Below are 11,911 nucleotides of genomic sequence, written 5' to 3'. Positions count from 1 at the left end.
TGAAGGTAAAAAACGTTTAGAAAAATATTCAGGATGCAACAGCGTTTTAATTATGAATTAATCAAATTGACCAATAGAGCTCGATCTACAGAGTGTCTATAAAAGAACATACATCAAGAGTGCTGTGGAATTGTGCGGCTCTATACTTTTTTTGACCGAACTATGTCAAGCCGTTGAAGCCGGTAAATTAGATATCATTGATGTCAAATGACAAATGTCAAATAAATACGTTTTAGCGTAGCGTCGGTTTCTCAGTTTAGTTCAGTTGAGAATTCCGTGTCTTAGTTGTTTTCCTTGTGATTTTCTTCAAGTCTTTATCAAGACTAAAACGATTTTCCGCGTAAGCGTGAATTGTGAATAATACCAGAAACAAGTTACGGAGTTGCGAAGGTAAGACAGTTATTTTCGTACGTTTACAGTAAGTAATAAGCAATCTTTTCAGTAAACCGCAGTGGTTTTATCGCTAGATCAAAACACCTTCATTGTGATGTCGTATTACCGAAATGGTACCCTGCAGAATGGATAGTGGGTTTACTCGATAAATGCTTGCAAGGAAGAATTTTTTGCAAAATTTCCAAATTGCAACATCGTGGAAGCAAATTTAATTGCACACATTAGAAGGGTTGTGAATAGATTTGTGGCAACTGGAAGTGTTGAAAAAGCTAAAAGTGTAGGAAGACCGCCAGTGAATGAAGAAATTGTTGAAGATTTACGCCAACGAATTGAACAAAGCCCAAAAACATCTCTCAGGAAGTTATCACTTCAGGCTGATGTACCACTTTCCACTTGCCAAAAAATTGTTAGAAAAAACCTGAACTTATATCCGTACAAGATCACTACACTTCAAGAACTTTGACCAGATGATTCTGAGAGGCGCTTAGAATACTGCAATTGGTTTTTAAACAATTTGAATGATGACAGGTTTGTAATGATGAATTGAATGAAACAATTTTAATATTAACTTTGCTTGCAGATTATTAGACATCAGTTTTTTTTCAGACGAAGCATGGGTTCATTTATCTGGATATGTAAATTCACAAAACTATAGAATATGGAGTTCAGAAAATCCACATGCATTTGTAGAAACCCGATTGCATCCTGTAAAAGTTGGAGTGTGGATTGCTGTCTCACGAAGGCGTTTAATTGGACTGATATTTTTCCATGAAACTATAAATAAATGCCACTAGATACCGGGAACAAATTTTCGAAATATTTATTAATCAGCTGGATGATGAAGAATTGCAGAATGGATACTTTCAACACGACGGTGCTACAGCTCACAACACAAGAGAATTTGGTTTATCTTCAACAATTTTATGGCAATAGAATTATAAGTTTTTAAAAGGAGAATGCACACTTTGGAGGAACTTATGGAGGAAATAAGAAACTGCTGCAACACTATAGACCAGCAGATGCTGCAGAATATCTTTAACAATAAAAAGAAACGAATTAGGAAATGTTTAGAACATAATGGGGGCCACTTTCAACAATTTCTGTAAAATTGGGTAGGTACTGTGACGATTTTATCGGTCGGTAAAACCACCCGCAAATTCGTCCCAACTAATTAGTGAAGAGCGCCGACGCAAAACCCGCAACGGATAACGGAAGAACTCGTTCTCTCTTTCGTGCAAAGGTCCACCGAACAACACGTAGTACCGTTTCGCCGAGTTAAAATTAGTGTCCGAGCGTTCAGTGTAATAACGTCTCGGAGGCGAAGGTCAAAGGACCGATTAAATTAACCGGCGAAAAGACAGGCTCGCGACCATTTAGGGATCGGAACCGGAAACGTCGAAGACGGATAAATTTCGGTACTAGCGTCGCAAGTAAGTACGACCTCGAAACCAAAATGGCGGCTCTCGCAGTTAGAAAATTTTCACTGTTCCCACAGGCGACCAGCAGGACTCTCCTTTCCAGGACTCTATTTCAGTCTCAATCAACATTCCATCGAGACTCTCAGTTTTCTCAACACCCACGACTCCCTCGAGTCGCTCAACTTCCACCACTCAGTTCTCCAGTCGCACCACCTCGTGGAGACACCCCTCAGTGAAGCCCAACCAGGGAGGAAGCGAGCCCCGACTCCGGAGGAGCTACGTCGGCGGCTACCACACACATTCCGACGAATTATTACTGTCCACCCTCGAGTCACCTTCGGCCCCACTGAACCACGCGACGTCATCCAAGCCCGAACGAGGAGTGACCAGTGCTCGCAATATCGCACCCTGCGCGGTGCAGAGACCGGGCAAGCCACCCCAGTAATTTCAGGACCCAATAAATGTTGTGCTGTCTTTTGAACTTTGGCATCTCTTTCTCCCTTCCGTACTCCAATCAGGACACCAGAAATCTGTTTGTGGCCGGCCTGCCTTTTGGGTCGTAATAGTACCCTTGAAATAGAGAATACATAAACCCCCAAAATGTGTTTGTTTTAATTACCCCGAATCTTCATTAAGAGGTGTCTGCAGAAGTTATGTTTTGATAGTTTATACGTAATAAAAATGTGAATTATTGTTAGTCCATCGAGTATTACAAATTGGAAGTGATCATTCTTCAGACAACACTGTAATTAATGAAAAATAGATACAATGGCATGTGGTGTGTTCTGTACCTAACAGAAATTTATTTTAAAAATCGAAAAACCTGTCATTTATGAAGTTACATAACCTCTGTTTTTCTATTTGGTACCACAATATGCTACAAAGCGGCAAAAATCAAATATATTCGAGTTCCACAGCACTCTTGATGTATGTTCTTTTATAGACACTCTGTAATTTTCCCTTTATGAGAAAATTGAGTACCTGCCCTCAATTGCCAAGCAACGTATAATTCGATGAATAATAATAAAATTATTTTCAATATTTATCTGGTCAACTTGTCGAAACAGACGTCAAAAGTGACAGCTACTTTTGAAATAACCAAAAATGGGATAATTGCGCCAAAGGTGAACAATTATTGTATAGAATCTAAATCAGGGAACGCAAGAAGTATTCTTCTTCCGGCAATGAATGAAATATGGTTTGTTATGAATGAAAATTTCCAGAGCAATTGTAACCTTGAGGGGTATGGGAAATTGACGGGAGGGATATGATGAATTGAACCTTTGTTGATGGAAGGTAAAATGGCGACGTAGCGTCAAGTGAGTAATACATATTACTAGGTACCTTAAAAATCTTAGTAAAAAGTGAAATATGCAGGCCCTGTGAAGTGAATCGGAATCACAAGAAATTTATCCTGACTCCTGTGCATGCACTCTGCATCTGCAACGTATTAGCGGGACTCGTCATCGTCGAAGTGAAGGAAAAGACTTTTAGGAACATTCTTGACATTGCAAAAAAAGCTGTAGTTACACGTAGGTTTTGAACAACAGACCAAGCATAGTGGCAGTTCTGAAAGAAAGAAGACAAAACTGGATTGAACTAACTTATTTATTTTAGCATCATTATTAGTAAAAATTTAAGATCAGATTTTATAACTAAACGATGTAGAATGCAACAAATGCAATAAGGAACATGCAAAATAAAAAGAATAATTTATAACAAGTGTTCAAAATGACCACCTTTCATCTGAAGGAATAGGCGAGGTCGTTGTATTAAATTTTCCCTTGCCAGTCTAAGCATATTAGGAATAACAGTAGCCAGTGTTTCGTGAATTTGGTCATTTAGTTCTTCTAAAATATTGATTAAATATAGTTCTTCAAATATGTATACTTCTTCTACCGTCGTCATCAAAGGACTGAAGAACAGCATCTTCAGTCTCTGGCGTTCTAACTTCTCGCGGGGGACCACCAATTTCTTGACAGGTAGGGCCCAGTGTCTTGAGCACGGTACACCAACCGTAGAAATACGTTATAATTTGGATGTGGCAAACGTCGTGGAAAACGTATTGCATATTCCTTTGAATCCTCAAGTGCATTGCGCCGGCACTCTCCATAAATTATGAGCATTTCGGCATACTCTGCAGCTGTATACATGATTTTAATACGAAGTTTGACAATTTCGAATCAAATTATAACTTGACGTTGTCAAAATCTTCACAGTTGCCCAAACATTTACTTGAAATTCCATACCATTCTTACTAGAATTATGTTGCTAGGCAATTGAAACCTTTGGTTAAATTTACGTGAAATTCAAATTAACAGCGTCCTTCTGATTGGTCAACTTTAATTATTCATTACAAAAAATCGATTATACCCTGTCCTTTTTTTTAAACGCTATTGCTTTCAGTTATCACCAAGGAAAACGCACTGTAAGTTTGATCAGCGAGTTCTGGGACACCTGTATATATAGATAACCTGAGATAAACGTTCTGTGTAGTAGAAATGACAAAATAATTTTGAGTTTTGAAATTTACCACCCAAAAAATAACGTTCATAATCATGATGACAATTAAGTACGGATTACAAATTTTTTTTTTTAATTGACAGACAATGACGGCCAAAATTTTTTGGCCGGCATAGTACCTAGTTAAAGTGAACTTTTACTTTTTTCCAATTAGTAAGGGTAGCATGGATTAGTTTCGTTTACTTCACTTTGTAGTTAGAATTTAGAATTAAGGGCATTTTCATTTCGATTTGTTTGGCAGGTATAATCACATAATGAAATAATTGATTAAATACACAAACAAAACGATTATTTTATATTTTTACTCTAACATTCCAAAATCAATCATAATCGCCCATCCGATTTCGAATCATTCATAATAATCGGACAATTCGAATGATCATTCGATTATACAAAGCGATTAAGTATTTCGATTCATTCAATTATGGAAATATATCGATTATGCCCAACACTCAGCTGACGTTAAAGTTTCATTCACATTGGAATACTTACTTAAGTTTCATTCTCATTGGAATAATTAGTACGTAAAATTAGTACTCTCAATTAACACGAGAAGTAGTATAACAAGTACGTTTGCATGGACGCATTCACAATGCTTGTAATTAGTACGTCTACTTTGCACGTTACGGAAAAGTTTGTATACTTCTTTAGTGTTGAAATTAGCAAGTGAAATTAACGCAGAAATTAGCACATTTAGTATGGACGAGAAATGTATACATTTATGTTATGTTTGACGACACTTTGACATGTAAAACAAAAATTTCAAACTGCGCATGCGCGTAACCAAAGTGAACTTGGAGCTAAAGTCAAAACGAAACATGACAGGGCGGAGCTTAGGATGCGCGCTCTCCAATTTACCGCTGACAGGGGCGTATCATACAGTCGTCAGTTTAGGGGCAAAAACTTAACCAAAACTCAATTTTCATCATCTGATGAAAGAAATTCTACACCGAGGTCATCCACTTTTGTTGTAGAGCCTCTAATAGAATAATAAAAACTATCTTCATCTTCAGATCATTCCCCTAACATTCCTCTATAGCGTAAATAAAAGAAAATTTTTGACTCCGCCACTGTCACATACGTAAGCTGGATTCAACTGATCTACATTCGTCTTCTGCGCAAACCACGTGATGTCATGTTTCGTTTTGACTTTACCTCTACTAATTTCGCGACAAAGTTAGAAGTATACAAACTTTTCCGTAACGTGCAAAGTAGACGTACTAATTACAAGCATTAAACTTAAAATTTCATTCACATTGGAACAATTAGTTCTCTTTGGTTACGCGCATGCGCAATTTGAAATTTTTGTTTTACATGTCAAAGTGTCGTCAAACATAACATAAATGTATAAATTTCTCGTCCATTGCAACTTACTTTAACATTTACAAACAGTACAAAAGCATGTGTAATACCCTTGTTACCTTGTAATCCAAATAGTTCCAAATTTTTAGCAATTTAGCGTAGCAGTTCCCTGTAATGCATCAATATCCCTGTGTAATAACAGATGGCGGATCCCACTAATTACTTTGCTTAATTTTTCATTGTGAATAATACTAAATGTACTATGGCGGCCAAAAAATTTTAGCCGTCAATTTCTGTCACTTCAAAAGAAAAATTTGTAAGCCATACTTTATTGTCACTATGATTACCGTCTTGATTATGAGTGGTAATTTTTGGGTGGTAAATTTCAAAAATCGAAATTATTTTGTCATTTTCTACTACACAGACGTTTAGCTCAGGTTATTGATTGTCAGAATAACAATATGCATGTCAATATGACAAGAATCGAAAGTGGGGTTACGGTGGGTGCCTAAAGGTTTATTTACACTTTACATGAATGTCAAGATAGTGACGGCTAAAATTTTTTGGCCGCCATAGTACTAATTTCTGCGTTAATTTCACTTGCTAATTTCAACACTAATTATTCCAATGTGAATGAAACTTTAATCTCAATAGTGTAGAAACTTCTAGAAATATCGAAGAGCTATCGCGATTGGCTGAAGTAATCAAGTGGGGGCGAGAAAGTGGGGTGTTGGAGAAAAAGGAACGAGAGGCTAAATAACCCAGGACGATCCTTACCAATACGCATGGGTTAGTAACTTGGGTGCTTTGTTGTTACATGTACCCAACGATCTTATAATAGGATAATAGGTAGATGAAGCGTTGGTATACTCCGTACGGTGATAGATTGCACGTTTTTAAATTCTAGTTCCAAAACATAAAGTAGTGAAAAATACTAAACTCTCCATCTCAATTGTTTCACGTTATGTAGGAAACCGTTGTATCCCTGCAGATTAATTCCCGCCAAACACATTTCTGTGTCTGTCTTCTGTCAAAAAACGTGCAATCTATCAGAGTACGGAGTATATATCTTGCGCGTATGCAGCATTGTCGTGAACATTAGAGAGAGAGAGTGACGACGTACAAATTCCAAGAGCGACAAAGAAGGAGATATTGATACCACGTGGGTACGGGCAACTTTTAAATCGTTTGTATTAGACAGATTACTAATTTAATTTTAAAATCGTTATATCGACGAGATATGCATGTTAATTATTGTTAAAGCCAATTGAATAACAGAAATAAAGTGTAACAGAAATTTTGTTGAAAACAATGCAAGTACAAATTAAGTACATAATTAACTATTTATTTATTAATTACCTAGATATTGTAAGTAATACGATGGCTTAATATTAAATTAAATTAGGTATGTTATATTAATTATCGGATAATAATTCATTATGATATGTATGAAAATGCATTCCACCCCAAATGTCCATTTGGGTAACAATTCTTCTGAAATAACGAAACAAAAAATCAAAAAAATTGTATTAAAAAAACGAAAACATACAATTTTTTTTTATAAAACCTCCAATATTTTGTCTTGATTCTGATAGCGCCTACTGTCTAAACGACAGTAGAAAAATTATGTTAACTTACATAAGGAAATTTTTGAGAAAAAAATAAATTTTATAACGAAAAATACAAGTCAAAAACTGTGTTAATAACCCCCAATTTCATAATCAGCCTAAAGTTACTTTAACATTAAAAATCACCATTTATCATAGAAACATATTGTTGCAACAATCCATTAAAGTCACGTTAAGATAAAGTCGACTTTAAGTTTATTATGAAACTGGCCCTAAGTACTTAAAATTATGGAATTAAATGAAGAAATTTCTCCTGTTTTAGTTTTATTATTTAGTTTTATCCCCACACCCACTCAAAATTAAAATTTCTATATCTACGTTGTGTTTGTGTTAAATGAGCCTTTTTGGAAAACGTTTTGTAAAACAAATAACACATACGAATTATAAGTACTCAAAATAATGTAAGAAGTCCCACGGCAAAAATATGAACTAATGGACATTTATGGTAACGGCTTAAAAAATCTAAAGTGGAACATTCAAAACTACTTTATTTGACATCCACTTTTCATTTCTGTTGCAAATCGAAACTTTTACTAGTTTAAAATTTTATTTTTAATAAAATTAAGACAACAAGATTGAACCATTTTGTTATAATACCTAAATAATTAAAATAATAATCAAAGTAAAAAGGTACCTACTTTTTGTGGGTATACCCACAATATTAAATTCATACGTTATTTTGTTCGAAATATCGTATCGCGTATGATTCTAGTGCTACGATGTAGGAAACTTAGCTAAACTTAGGTACGATATTTCGAACAAAATAACGTATGAATTTAAGGTAACCTTATTTTGGCGTAGTCAGGGCGATAACTCGCTATTATGTAATTGTTTTTTACGACAAAAACTGAAAACGAGAAACAACATTATACATAAATTCGCAGGCACAAGTTGGGGAGTGAATGCACACACCTTACGTGTCACAGGACTAGCTCTAGTGTATTCTACGGCAGAATATTGTTGCCCTGTCTGGAAGAACAGTGCACACGTGAACAAAATAGATGCTCAATTGAATACGACACTTCGAATAATAACGGGTACCTTAAAATCTACTCCAACACCATGGCTACATGTCCTAGCGCACATTATTCCGTATGATATTAGAAGAAATTACGTCACAAAACGAATTTGGGATAAATTTCAAAATTCACCGAACATGTACTCCATAACACAAGACATGGCAAATTTACCACCGTTTAGATTAAAATTGCGTAAACCACTTTGGAAAGAAGAATTCCTCATGCAACCATTTTCAAAATCTGATTATTGGAAAGCAGCCTGGCAAGAAGTAGATATTTTCAATAAAAATCTAATTGAGGATCCTACAAAACAAATTCCGGGATTTAACCTACCCAGGAAAATCTGGTGTAAATTAAATCGTTTTAGAACCGGCCATGGCAAATGCAATAATATGCTGTTTCACTGGAATATTTGTGAAAACCCTTCTTGTGAATGCGGTGCAGAAAAAGAAACCATCCAACACATTGTGGAAGAATGTCCCCTTACTAAATTCCAGCAAGGTTTCTCAAAACTACATCTACTTACCGAAGACGCCCTAAATTGGCTACAACAAATTAAAAACATATAATTTACCATAATTATTTTGTGAATTTCGAATTTTAATTGTATTTTTCTTCATACGAATATATATATACGATAGTCTGTAACGCTATCGTAATACACTAAACACTAGAAAAAGTCAATTAATTGTATCAAATAATAATTGTTCACTGTAAAACCTTGTTAACACATCGAATCATCAGAAAAGATAAAACTAAAATTAAAACCAGAAAACATCCAAAAAATTAGGCAGACATCAACCAGCTCTGTAGTTTTTAATTGACGGTTCCCAATGTTTTGCCCGTACCCAGCTGATCGCGGCTCTGCCCATCTCACTCTAGTGTTCATCGCAATACCTCTCACTCGTCTACCCATCTATGTAACTATAAGATCATTGCATGTAAAGTTCTCCCAGAGCTGCAGCGGTTTTATGGCAGAGCAATAGTAATTATTACGCCTGTTGAGATGCCAATACGCGACATAAACAGACCCCTGTCAATCATCATTTTCGTTCTATACCTGTCAGTTTACAGGGTAGTACTTGGACGAATTTACGATTAGGGGTTGTACTTGCGGTTTAAACCTATTGTCGGTGTTGTTAACGTTTATACAATGGTACCCTGCCATAAAACCGCTGCAGCTCTGGGAGAACTATACCGCATGGTACTGTACCGCGTGCTGCACGTAAGGCAAAGAACAGTAGATGAGTAGAACACAAACTAAAGATATAATTATGTTTTTAGAATCTTTTAATAGGTCTATTATTGTATTCAATTTGGAGTCGCTTATGGCTAAATATTAAAGCACTCGTAGTTTAATAGATCTCTAAGAAAATTTTTATCAATATTTCAGTGTATTATTGTCATTTACACCAAAAAACTTCCAATATTAATGTTCAAACTCTACTTTTTAACATACATACATACGTATGTTGCAGATGTAGTTGCATCCGTTACCTTGAATTACCAATTACATACATAATACAAAATTCTCTAGAATTTGAAAATTTAATTTTTTTATTTAAAAATTAAAAAAAAACCCAAAAAATAACATAAAAAGCTCGCCTACGGGTCATTTTCTATACCTGGGATTCGTGCGCCAAATCAACCCTTATAAAACTCGTTGTCCAAACATTTCATCACAGTTTTTTTAGCAGCAACATCTAAAATCGTTTCCTCGGAAACCGTCGGAAACGCATACATTTAGTAGAGTTACCTTCAAGAAGGCGTGTGTGATTGGTTATCTTAAAATCGTTTTCATTTCAAAACTAATATATTTACTTTTCACGTTTGTTGTTGTAAAATCACTAAAATCCTTGTTGGATTAAATATTAAAATTCACAGTTAACAGCTGACGCGCGAGTTCTGGGACAGCCTGTATAAATGAGTTTACTACATAAAGAAGGTCTTTTATTGTATTGTTTCTTATTAGATACGCAAGTGTTGTTCTAATTTTTAAACAATAAATTTGCGATATTTTCTAAGTCCGTGAACGTCAAATTTAAATAACGCGCTAAATTATAGGACCTGGGCACAATTATGGAATGGCCTGGGTCATTTAGCCTTTCGTGAAAAAGGAAGCGGAACCATGCAACCATGACTCATGACAGAGGGTCTAAAAGAAAATAAGGGTCTTTCGCTCAGCGCTCTCTCGACGTGTTGTACCTACCTTAAATTACAAGGTGAATGATTTCTTTAACTCTTCTACCCTTCTATTTTATTTGCATTGAAGATTTCATCCTTGCACTAAAGTAATAGTAATAGTTATCTTCATATGAGTAGCGCTGTCACTTTTTAGGTACTTATGAGGCCGAAATTTGAAGCACGAGGCGTCAGCCAAATGCTGCAAAACAGGCCGAATACCTGAAAAGTGACAGCGCACGAATATTGAATAACGTTTTTCAAGTTAGTTTGGGCAAAGTCTTAAAAAAAGTAAATTAAGTTTATTCGAAAATTCAGAAAAAAACATTTTTTTTAATCTTTCATTTAATTTGTTTTAAATTCACTTCTCGCCAAGATTAAACTATAATAATTGTAATTGTTTTTTCTTTCTTATATCATTAGACTTGATCGAGAAATTCCATGAGAATTCGCGAGAGGCAATTTTAACAAGGGAGATAACTCAAATTTTTTTAGTAACACATGGCTCGCTTCTCAGACTTTAATCTAAAGTTGTTTGTGGGTTCATAAAGTAATTGATTTACTTTACCACCCGTTTTTCTATTAGTCAAATTTCAATTCTGAGCTCGCACTTAATATTTTTGTAATTTGCCTCCTTTTTGATTCTCTAATAGACACATTAACGAACGCGACGTTATCATCTCCGATGTCATTATAGCCATTAACTCACGGAACATTTTACGAAAATTTTTAGGTTGGCAAAGCTTGATACGGAATTATTTTGTCATGCATGTCAGTTTAAATTAGAAAATGTGTCAAGAACAGGAAGTGTCCAGTGGAAAAATTTGACCGTATTTTTAGCAATTTCACGTATTTCAAGGGGCGTACATGCAAGATTATCTTGATTATCTTCCATATTCGTGTTTTGTGACAAAATTTGGATAAAACAAACGGCGAGTAGATCAAATGTTTACTTTTAAAATTAAGACATTACCAACCGCCACAAAAATCCCTAAATCAACTAAAGTAAACATTTTTGTTTAAAAACGGCTTGAAAAGGGTAAATTGAAGCACTCATTCTTTAAAATAACTCGTGGCTATGCCACTCGTTTTTTAAACTGGAATTCGTGCTTCAAGACTGGTCTTGTGAAACTTGTTTTTTAATTTACTAATAATATACTATTTTATCACTTAAAAACTTTAAACAAAAAAATCATAATTTCACTCGTTTATTTATTAAGCAGGTTTCCTTGATAAATTAAATTTAAGTAAAATGTGTTCAATCGTTTAATTTAAGTATATTAAAATTCAAAATAAATGGCATCGCGGTAGGCGTTGGAAATTCAAATTTACGTTGGCAGCAAGACCCTTGCTAATAATACCCTAGTTTCAATGCTGTTGGTAACCTTCGCTTTTAATTTGGCCTTGATATTATCAATGGCATCGTTTTGTGTTTATTTTCTTGTTA

General features: G+C 35.1%; 1 long non-coding RNA gene across 3 annotated transcripts; it reads left to right on the top strand.

Annotated features, from left to right (window-relative positions):
- Positions 1-178: 178 nt before the first annotated feature.
- Positions 179-3,529, top strand: LOC138136609 (uncharacterized). Of its 3 annotated transcripts, none has more exons than XR_011161360.1 (6): positions 185-390; positions 443-921; positions 974-1,823; positions 1,889-2,978; positions 3,035-3,130; positions 3,189-3,529. It is a non-coding gene; the product is annotated as an uncharacterized lncRNA (long non-coding RNA). The 3 variants fall into 3 exon arrangements; XR_011161361.1 differs by having other exon boundaries at positions 189-390; positions 1,889-2,935; XR_011161358.1 differs by having other exon boundaries at positions 179-390; positions 1,889-3,130.
- Positions 3,530-11,911: the final 8,382 nt, after the last annotated feature.

This window comes from Tenebrio molitor, chromosome 8, assembly GCF_963966145.1.
Source record: "Tenebrio molitor chromosome 8, icTenMoli1.1, whole genome shotgun sequence".
Classification (NCBI taxonomy): Eukaryota; Metazoa; Arthropoda; class Insecta; order Coleoptera; family Tenebrionidae; genus Tenebrio; species Tenebrio molitor.
Note: the sequence above shows the minus strand (reverse complement) of the source record. Positions and strands in the feature narration are given on the sequence as shown.